Genomic DNA, 11,727 nt, shown 5'->3' on the forward strand with positions numbered 1-11,727 from the left:
TTTAAGCATAACATTGTTTTAAATATAGTATTACACAACTGTTAACCATGCATTACACATTGCATAAAAGCTATCATGCCAAGAACCTACAAAAGAAGAACCAACTGGGGCTCAACACCCTTAGAAGAGATGGAGAGAGCAGCCATTGATGTTGAGGGCGGAAAATCCATCAGATCAGTGGCGAAGGACAGAAATATTGACAGGTCAACACTACGGAGGTACATAAAAAAGAAGGAGGTAAAGACAGTCAAAACAGTAGGGTACAGTGGAACAGCAGAAGCCAAGAGAGTCTTTACATTAGAGGTGGAAAAGGAGCTTGCCGATCACATGAAAAAGTTGGCTGAGCAGTTCCATGGCCTCACTCCAAAGAAATGCTGTGAACTGGCATTCCAGTTTGCACAGAAAAACAACATCCCTGTCCCCAACAACTGGAAAGAGAAAGGTCTAGCGGGTAGGGTGTGTAGGAAATTACATTATAAATTTAGGACAGGAAAGGCTGACGTCTGTGGTTTCATGCCACGGTATCATGAAATTAATTAATTCTATTTTGTTAGGTCGAGATTGGTTCAAGAACTTTATTGCACGCCACCATCTTTCCTGTCGTATGCCTGAAGCAACATCTTTAGGAAGAGCTACAGCCTTCAACAAAACTACAGTCGGGGAGTTCTTTGACAATCTGACCAAAGTGATGGACAGGTGACAGAATTAATTTATTCCATAATATTAAAACAAATGAATGGCAACTATAGCAAGATACAAGAGTAAAGTACATTTACGGTACCAGAAATTGTCATGTGTTTACTTATCAGCCACAGTTACCAGGATATGTATTCAGGGCTGTTTAGTATGATTTTAGCATTGCTTGAAAAGCTTAACTATTCAGATTTTTTGCATCATGGCTCTTGTCTTTGTTTTATAGGTTTAAATTCCCTCCAAACATGATTTATAATGTTGATGAAACAGGTGTCACAACAGTGCAGACACCAAAGCAAGTTGTGGCGGAAAAGGGAAAGAAACAAGTGGGGGCCATCACATCTGCCGAAAGAGGAGAGCTTGTGACTGTGGTCTGTGCAGTCAATGCTACTGGGAATGCAGTGCCTCCCATGTTCATCTTCCCAAGGGTTAGATACAAAGACCATTTCATTACAGGAGCACCTCCAGGATCAATTGGTTCCTCCACCAGATCTGGCTGGATCAATGAAGACATCTTTGCTGAGTTCCTTGAACATCTGGTTCGGCATACCAAGTGTTCCTCTGACCATCCCATGCTGCTACTCCTTGATAACCACGAGGCCCATATTTCACTGAGGGCACTGGATTTAGCAAAGAGTAAGGGGATTGTTATGCTCACAATTCCACCCCACACATCTCATCGCCTGCAGCCTCTGGACAAGAGTGTCTATGGTCCATTCAAGACCTATTACAACAGAGCTCTTGATGGTTGGATGAGATCTAACCCAGGCAAAACAGCCAGCATATACCACATCCCTGTATGTGTGAACGAGGCTTTCATGTCGGCAATGACACCACGGAATATCTCTTCTGGATTCAGGTCCACAGGGATTTTTCCTTACAACAGAGATATTTTCTCTAATGCAGAGTTTGAACCATCCATGGTGTCAGACAGGCCAAACCCTGATGTGCTTTATACTTCTGAAGAAGATCCACCCATGGCTTCAACCTCCACCTCTGCTGAGTTGCCTTCACAGGCATGTTCTTCAACATGTGGGACAGATTCACTCCTCACCTCCCCTGGATATGTGTCTCCCACTGAAATTCTACTGTGGAGCGGAGGGGGGCGGGGCCGGTCAGAATATCGCGCGCCCGGTCCCCAATCAGCCTGATGAGGCGCGCGAGGGATAAAGGCGGCCGGTGACGATTGTTCGAGAGAGAGAGAATTACGGACATGTCCGTCATGTGTGTTTGTTTATGTGTTTTTGAGTTTCTCATTAAAATATAATTTATGTTGACAAGCCGGTTCTCGCCTCCTCCTTGCCCATCCGTCAACTGTGTTACATCTACCCTTACCCAAAAGTCAGCAGCCTAGGGCACAGACAAAGAGAAAGCGAGTGAAGACAAGGATCCTGACTGATACACCTGAAAAGCAGGCAATAGAAATGGAACATGAAAAGAGAAAAAACAAACTGAAGGGGAAACAAGTAACCAACATCAAAGAACAAGGAAAGTCCAAGAAGAAACAAACCAAGAAGAAAACCCCAGTGTACAGCAGCTCTGAGGAGAGTGATGTTCCCATCCCACTTGATGACACTACTGAGTGTGACAGCTCCCAGGATGAGAGTAGTGAACCAGACATCTCAGATCTGTCAGTTGGTGACTTTATTATTGTGAATTTTGTGACCAAATGCAACAGCTACCATTATATTGGCTTGGTTGAGAGCCTTGAGGACAATGAAGTTAATGCAAGATTCCTCAGAAGAATCCGAGCGAGCACTGGCAAAGACAAAGCCACCTTTGCATTCAAAGAAAATGATGTGGGATCTGTCCCACTGAATGATGTGCTGAAGAAGCTTCCTAAACCTCGAAAGGTTGGAGGAACTGCAAGGAGGGAGCAACAACTCATATTTCCCTGCAACCTTGATGGATGGAATGTCCAATAGTCATTTTCACTGTGCTGAAGTCTGGAATTTCAAACTGTTCTTTTGTTCTCACAAGTTCAAAACTGTGAAACTGTTTAACAAAATTGGAAATTAGAACTGAACACACTGAAGGGACGTTCTTTCTGCCAAACACGTTTGTGTGTGTGTGTGTGTTTGTGTGTGTGGGTGTGTGTGTGTGTGTGTGTGTGTGTGTGGACATGACTTGATTAACAGCATAAGAAATACAGCATATAACCATATTTCTTGCTCCTGAAAACTATGCTGGCAGTCCTTCACTTAAAAGAAATGTTTAAAACTATTGTTCACCAATACAAAAAATAACAGATTAAAGGGAAAATTAAACTTTAATTGGTTTGTTTTGTGTTGTTTGTGGTAGCTTTAAAAAAATAACATTGTTTGGAAAAGTAAGTGTATTATTAAATTATAATTTTTTTAAAGAGGCAAGTTATTATAATTTTTTTTATGCTTGCATTAAAACGAGAAAAATAATATGGTCAAATTACCCCCAGATGGCTCAATTTATCCACTGACTGGGATCAACTTACCCCTAGCCTGGGGTAAGTTGAGTCACATGAACACTTTTTTTTCTGAGGTCATATTTTCAAGGCTCCTTGTCATAGGTGCATTCTTATATTTTCAGTTGATAGGCAACATCCCAAATTAACAGTAGATGTCTTCATTGTACTTTTGTCTCAATTTCCCTTGCCTGGAGATCCACATAAGTAAAAACTGGCTCATCTTACTCCACCCTCCCCTATTTGTAATTTATCTCAATTATAACAGATGTCAAACGCGACTGATTCCATTATAAATTTCCTTACATAGTAATGTAGAAATAGGACCATTTAATTTAATTCCTAGCTCACACATACGGTTTCCCTTACAAATAATGGTAATGTAGACAACACTTTAACCTGTGCAGTGTACATTAATCATACCAAATTCGCTACATATATTGGTGTGAGAATCTGGGCACTTTAACTGATGAATGTTTGTTTGTGCATTGTGGAACACGCTGACGTTCATATGCATCAATGAAACTGTTTTCATTAGTGACCAAGAACACAATTAACTGGTGTTCGTTGCTATGGCAACGAAAGTTCACAGGAAGTCCTAAAGAGACTCTTTTGGGGCAATTTACCGTGCATGTGCAACCTGCCGACGCCATGTTGTAAACACAGTACAGCTAAGCTATTAGCATAGCACAACACAAACTTTCATTGAAAACCCTAAATACGCTACACTTTTTAACAGTTTTAACAGACACTACTAGAGGCAGTCTACACTCTGGAAAGTAAAATCAAGGCTCAAATGAACCTTGGTCAAAGTTAACATGATCAGCGCCCATATGTACATGCTACCATTTTGTCTATTCAGAAATCTCTACAAGGTTTGATAGTTTTGTCTGAGAGCAATGTGTGTGTGTGTTTTTCCTTATAGGTTAATAAAAGACACAAATAGATACCTGGGAACTCACAATTAAATTTAAAGAGCACATTTGTTCTGATAAAAGATGTTTTGTACCCCTGGTAACTCAGTTGCATGATGTATTCTCATTGTTCATTCACCCCTGACACAGAAAATATATGTGTACTGAAGTTTCTTGCGGTTGTGGTTTGTGCTTGAAAGGGATGCACATGAGGTGCATCTTAAACTCTAGAACTGTGGCCTATATTTTGGCAATCTGGGTCTTTGGTCTGAACACATTTAGAGTTTAAATGAGCTAAGTAAAACATAGTGTACACATTTCCCCGTTTGACACTGTGAAAATGGTCTACATTCAAATCATAAATCAGAAATAAGCAAACATTGAATCTCTTTGCTCTAGACGTTTTACACTCCCTACACTTTTAAAACCTGCAATAGTTACATTAAGGAGCTATTTCTATCTGATCTAAAAACCTAACCCAAGTTTGTGTAACCTAATGCAGTCAGGTTGATACAGACAAGTTACAGAATATTTTTTACTTGTTTAGGTTAAATTTTTCAGATCATTTTCAGCTTGTTTTTTGGTTTGTTTGATGTTTTTAAGGTGAATGAGAAAATAATCTGTATTTAGATTAATTATCTTTAATCTGATAATTAACTCAGAAATGACTTTAAGTTTTTATTTGTTCTTTCTAATGATTTTTTTTTCTCATACTAGCTTAAAATAGCAAAAGTTTATATATATATGCTGTGTGTGTGTGTGAGAGAGAGTGTATATATTGGTATTATTTTTCGTTCCATTTCCCTTTATATGTATATGACAATTTTTAACTATTATTGTTTTGTTTTTCCATGTCCTCCTTTATGGTGGTTTATACTCTTCCAAAAACACTGTGTTATTCTCCCTGAAATAATATCGTAAAAAATTATAAAATACGAAGTTGTACAAATACTGTTTTAAGAAAAAGTTTGCTTTCTGTTCATAACATTTAAACAAAACATTCCTTCAGAATTTAAAATTGAAATGAATCTGTTCTTCTAACCTTTTAAATTTTTTTATTTTTAATGATGTGTTCAGTTTTGGGTGAACAGAAGTTTCACATAAGTGTGAAAATCTTTATTCTGTGAAACATTATGACAATATAATTGTCAACGCAGAGGAAATGTGTTTAAATTCTTATGATACTTATGGGTTTGGTTTAGGCTCACACATATCCTCCACATTTCGCAAATACTCTTTTAAATTTAGACTCGAGGTTACAGTGAGGCACTTTCAATCTTTTGAGTCGATTAAGCTTATATTAAACCCAAAATATTCCTTTAATTCTTGAAGACAATTTATTTAAAAAGACTCCATAGAGCAATATAACACCTTCTGAATAGATAGGCCTAAAAAAAAATTTTTTAAACCCAATTGAAATGCCCTCTTCAGTCAATGTGTTCTCTGCCAAAAATATAATTTAGATATAAGAAAAAGAAGAGAGGGTACAGGCAGATTAATCAAGGTGGAGTAGAAAAACTGAGAAAAAAATGATCACTGTCGAGCAGTAAATGTATAAAATTACAGAGCAAACATTCAAAGAAGTAGTTTTACAGTACATCATGTGTGATATAAGACCAGCTTTCACATTCAGTTACAGATCACAATGCTTTGAGAATTTTTTTGTTTTTAAATCAATACCTAACAAAATGTACTTGCAGATGAAAATTCTCAGCTGTGAATAGAGAGTATACAATAGCTCTACAGACTTCTCTTGACCTCCAGTTGACTGCAGTGATGGTTTGATTCAATGTCTTCAACCCATATCTTGAAGCTGATAGTTGATCGCAGTGAAACAGCAACATAACAGGTGCTCCATGTTAGAGACTGTGTGAAGAAGAGGAGAGCTGTGCTGGGATGTTGCTAAGGGGATGATCATCAGCACTGGACACAAGATATGACGGGTCAGAAGCTGTTGTCATGCCCTTGTATAATGAATACAAAACATCCAAAAGTTTAAACAGATTTTGCGGTACAAATTTCCCACCTCTTTGACAAGACTGAAAAAAAGAGAGCACTGATTTTCATACTTTTCATTGTTAGATTTGGCCCAGTTTAAAAAATAATTTTTTACACACACACACATATATAATAATAATAATAATAATAATAATAAGAATAAGAAATATTAGTAGAAGTAGAAGTAAAAAGAAATATTATGACTCAAGTAAGAGTAAATAGTTTGCAAAAAATACTCAAGTAATTACATTACAAGCTACTTCATGAAAATTATATTATATAGAGTATAAACATTACGCTTCCATTTTTAGAACACAAAGACATTTTTGTTCTTGAAAGATACGTATGCTTTCTTTCACCAAGGATGCATTACATTGATCCAAAATACTGTCAAAATCATGAATTGCCAATATTAATATGGTTTGAAATAATTGTTTTAAGTGATATTTATTCAATTTTTTCTTTACCCGTGATGGCAAACATGTTCTGTGTAACCTATTCCTTTTAAAAGCATTCTAAAGTGCTAATTTGTTACTCAATACGTTTTCTTATTATTAGAACAATTGAAAATGGTTGCACAATACAGTGAGTTTTTCCCCATGCAAATAGGTATAATATATTATATCCATCCCTTGTGCACTTTTGGGCTCTAGCGGGTGAGACAGGGCAGGTAAGTACAGTACAGCACTGTGTATTTTTTTTTATTGTAATTATATCAGATATTATTAATAAAACAGGGGAACTTGTTGCGTGGGCATTTTTGCCCCCACATTTAGATTTTCTGGGAAATTTTTGTCAATTTCTGTGGCTTTTTTGTATCCGAAATGTTTCTCATGATCTTAAAAATATTTTGATCTGATGGCGTATGCTTACATTTTTTTAAATTAGTTTTATAGACAAAAATATAATTGTGCCACCATATTAAATTTCATTATAAAACTAAAATGTAATAATAAAAAAAAGCTTTGAATTTGATGACTTGGACCAAACCATAAAGAAAAGAAGCCAATAAGTGCCCAACATAGATGGGAACTCCTTCAATACTGTTTAAAAAGCATTCCAGGGTGATACTTCAAGAAGTTGGTTGAGAAAATGTCAAGAGTACATCTCTGCAAATTCTAGGCAAAGGGTGACTACTTTGAAGATACTAAAATATAACACAGTGTTGATTTATTTAGGATTTGGGTTAGTCACAACATAATTCTCATAGTTCCATTTATGTTATTCCATTGTTTTGATGACTTTACTATTATTCTAAAATGTGAAGAAGTGTTTCAAAACTTTTGACCGGTAATGTATGTCAAACTACATTGTGTTAATGTTTGACAGTTAAAACATTGCCTACCTTAACAAATTAAATTTGGTCAGTGATTAAGGGGGTATGCCAGATTACCAATCCAGCCCTGAAGGATGCATATATCTACCGGCAAAACAGTTCGTTCTTTTTAGATATGCATGTGAGTAGTATAAAAAGAATTCGGACATACTTCATTCGGGGACGTTGGCATCGTCTCATCTCACTAGGACAGAACATAATTTTAATTTGTGCGCTGATTGTTTACGTATTTGGTATTCGTAGGTCAGATGGTATCTGTTTTTGGTATCAGAGCATTGAGTACCAGAAGCCTACATGAGTGCCGTATCGAACAGGTATCGATACCAGTATCAATATTGGGACATATATGATATATCATATATCATATATATATATATATGTGTGTGTGTATATATATATATATATATATATATATATATATATATATATATATATATATATATATATATATACACACACACACACACACACACACACAAAGTATGTGACGCAGTTAGGGGAAGCAGGACAAAACCAGGGAAATATTAAAATTTAATTAGATAACCCAAAAAGGCACACAGGTTCACTTGTTTCACAAAAGGACCCAAGACGTGGATACCAAAAAATACAAAATCGTTATTTACTACAATTATCAAGCAGTAACTTTAAAACATGTAAAATGCTGTATGAATATATATGATTACATAAATATAATCAGTATCAGCATTGTCATTCTTCATGTAATTCATGTTTAATTGATTATAATCAGTCAATTGTGAGCCACATACCTTCTAATGTTAAAAAGTCAATATAACAACCAGTCCGGCAGTCCAGCGGCAGATGTTGATATAATACCAAAACTCCACCTGCTGACTAGTTAAATCTCTTTGATCTACAAAATAAAGGAACACCAATACATGAATCTTAACTACTGCAACAAGTTGTATAATTGTCATGAGAGGAATTAATGCAAAATACTTGGAATTGAGAGTCGCTTTTCTGCTTCACCATCGTTAAATGCTAATTCAGAGGTAAGCAAATAACTGCTGCTATGTGCTTTTTTTATCAGTAAGCAAATTAACATCCAGGTGTTCTTTGACTTCATAAGACTTACATATTAATCACATGCACAGTGAATATCATGTACTGTAATGATCATGCCCTAACTAGTGTTGTTCTTGTGTAGAGTTCCATCACCATTATTAATTATATGATTAAAATGAGAAACTGATTAAATGTTATATGTGTAAAAAGAAAAAATGATGTTGCCTACCTGTCACATGTGACATTAATAGAATGGCTTACAGTGGTATTGCCTAGTCTACATCTGTATAAATCTTCATCCTCCATTGAGATGTTCAAAAACATTAGTGTAGCAGCTAATAATGTAATAACTAACGTTAATGTAATAAATGGCAATGTAATACATTTGGTATAATTCTTTATTAACCCAGCCAATAATGTAATAGCCAGCCAGCCAATAATGTAATAACTTATTACATTATGAGCAAAAATGTATTATGTAATTGGTTCAGAAATGGTATTACATTATTGGTAAGTTATTACCTTATTGGCAGTTATTACATTACGAATGGAAAATGTATTACCTTATTGGCAGTTATTACATTAATGGTAGTTATTACATGATTGGCTGCTACACAGTTAGGAATGTAATCCCATCATGTTGTGATACTCTTCCAGTCTGCTTTTATATTATTTGAGTGATTTAAATCTTTACAGTCATTGCCATAGATTTTGCACCAGTAGAACCTTGGGTTCTGACATTCATGTCTCCTAAATCACACAACGGATGTTTTGATGAGATTATTATATTATATATTATATTATATTTATTTCATTGCATAAAATTAAGACCTATTCTGTGAAAAAAACAAAACTGTTTAAGAATTTCAGTCCTCAAAATCTTTTAGGGATCTGAAACTGAGTGTTTCAGATCTCTAAAAGATTTTGAGCACTCAGTAAAGACATGTGGTACAATTATATAACTCACGGATGTCTAATTTGGTCCTGGAAAAATAATCTCACTTTATTTGTGGATTTTAACAGTACCAGAAGCTGTTTCCTAGTTAAAACAATTTGTCAAGTGTAAGCTGTACAGATACTCTCTGCCTTTACTTAAAACAGATATTGCAGGGTTAAAGCAAAATAGGTTTAAACTCACCTTGTGTACAATCAACAGAAAACGAGAAAAGCAGAAAAAACATCAGTGTGGAGATGATGTGGAAGAAAGAGAACGCCATGAGCAGTAGCTTTTACTAGCCTATGGAAATAATAAGGGCTGAACTTTATGAATGACACTCAGTGAAACATACAAAACCAGTTATAAGAGTGTGGAAGAAAGACTGACTCTGTCACAGAGTAGTTCCTGTATCTTCTCTCTTTCCCCAGCTTTTTTCAAGTGTCATTATTAAAATGAGCAATATAAGCTCACAGCTCAGAGTTTGCAATGCTTACATTGTTCAAATTTAAAACCTCTTACATTATTTAAACTGAAAACTGTGTATTGGTATTGAGCAACAAACTCAAGAGTATTAATGATCTTTAAATGATAAAAGTTTGGTATGATGTGACCATAGACAACATTGTCTAACTGTAATCTATGTGCTATCTGTACTATCACTGTATAGCTAAACATGAAAAAGAGCTTAATTTCTTCAGACAAGTATCACTTCTATAAATTGTTCGATTTTCAGAACACCAGAGTAACACTCAGCATCTTATTTAAGGCCTCTTCTTCACTGTCCATTATTGGGCAGTGCACATAAAACCAACATTTGATTTGTTCGTCTGTGGAAGCAGGTTTCAGCTTACTCTGTCTGTTAATTTGTGAGTTGTTAGTTAATCAAATCTCTTTATTTGATCAACAATTATTTTTTGTTATGGTATCAGGTTACTCTGAACTTTTTCCAACAGTATTTCTATTTTCTATTTTTTTATTTTATGGTTAATATTAAATGTGTAATTATTTGTAAATGTAAAATTAAAAATAAGATGTTTCCAATGACTTTAGAAAAAGTGACAAAATTTGGTGTAGTTTTTGCAGTCTTTGTAATGTTCTGGACTTAGAAATTTCATAAAGATCCAATGAGCACAGTTCAATAAATAGCCTAAATCAGTGTTTCCCAACCATGGCACACTTTTTATGACAAAAAGATTCTACGGCAAACCACTATTCCACATAGGCTAAACATTGTCAATATTTTAAATTTTCAAGAACTTTTTGAATAATGAATTTACGGGATGAGCATATAGCAGATTATGCATTTATTTATTTAGGAAGAGAACAGATGAACAACAGAGACAACATACGAAGCAGATTAATGTTTTTTTTAAAGTGACAGAGGAGGCCAAAGAAACTCGAGGCAGTTGATGTGCCGACACAGGTGAGGTCCTGTCCAGGAGCCAGCTGCTGTGTGCCCGTTGCACACGGCACCCCAGCCGGACTTGGAGGCGTCCTTCATAACCACAACGTGCCTGGACATTTGCTGTATGGGACTCCAGCCCGCAGGAATGCAAGGTTGGTCCAAGGGCTGAAAAGAGGGCGAGCAGCAGGCATGAGAGCCACGCGATCTGTTCTGCGGTGCCACACATGCCTCGGGACTCAGGTCTGGAGCCAGTGCTGTAGTGGTCTCATAGGCATCAACCTGAGCAGCGCGACTGCCACTGAGGATGCCATATACCCCAGGAGCCTCTGATAGTATTTCAGTGGGACCGACATTTGCCATCGAAAGCGAACCGTAGGAAGGGTCTGTGTCGAGGCAAAATCGAGACGTGGAAGTATGCGTCCTTCAGGTCTACTGCCGTGAACCAGTCTTGATGCCGGATGGATGTCAAAATATGCTTCTGCGTCAGCATCTTGAATGGGAGTCTGTGCAAGGCCCAGTTCAGAACTCGCAGGTCCAAGATTGGCTGCAACCCACCGCCCTTCTTGGGAACGATGAAAAAAGGGCTGTAAATCCCCTGTCTCATCTCGGCTGGAGGGACAGGCTCTATCGCATTCTTTTGAAGGAGGACCTCGATCTCAGGCGGCACGATGGCGGCACCCTCATCCTTCACCGACATGAAAAGAGCACCGTGGAACCGGGACGGGCACCTGGCGAATTGAATCGCATAGCCGAGTCAGAGGGTTCTGGTCAACCAGCGCGACAGGGGAGGAACGCATCCAACGTTCCTGGGGATGGGGCCTTGCAGCGGGGAGTGGGTAGTGCCGCGTCGGAGAGCAGGGCTCTGACCGGAGGCGGCCGAGCTCTTACCTTGCTCCGTGCGCCCGTCGTAAGGCCGACGACTGAGGAGGGCTTCTCTGGCCATCCTCGAGGAGGATTGGGGAGTGGGCGGTCCGTGGGGAT

The 11,727-nt window shown here is 37.2% G+C and overlaps 1 long non-coding RNA gene across 1 annotated transcript; it reads right to left on the reverse strand.

Annotated features, from left to right (window-relative positions):
- Nucleotides 1–5,424: 5,424 nt before the first annotated feature.
- On the reverse strand, nt 5,425–9,640 carry LOC127643498 (uncharacterized). The gene is made up of 3 exons (XR_007970530.1): nt 9,543–9,640; nt 8,149–8,252; nt 5,425–5,970 (listed from the first exon to the last, which is right to left on the reverse strand). It is a non-coding gene; the product is annotated as an uncharacterized LOC127643498 (long non-coding RNA).
- Between the last annotated feature and the right edge of the window lie 2,087 nt (nt 9,641–11,727).

The sequence above is a fragment of the Xyrauchen texanus genome, chromosome 5, assembly GCF_025860055.1.
Source record: "Xyrauchen texanus isolate HMW12.3.18 chromosome 5, RBS_HiC_50CHRs, whole genome shotgun sequence".
NCBI lineage: Eukaryota > Metazoa > Chordata > Actinopteri > Cypriniformes > Catostomidae > Xyrauchen > Xyrauchen texanus.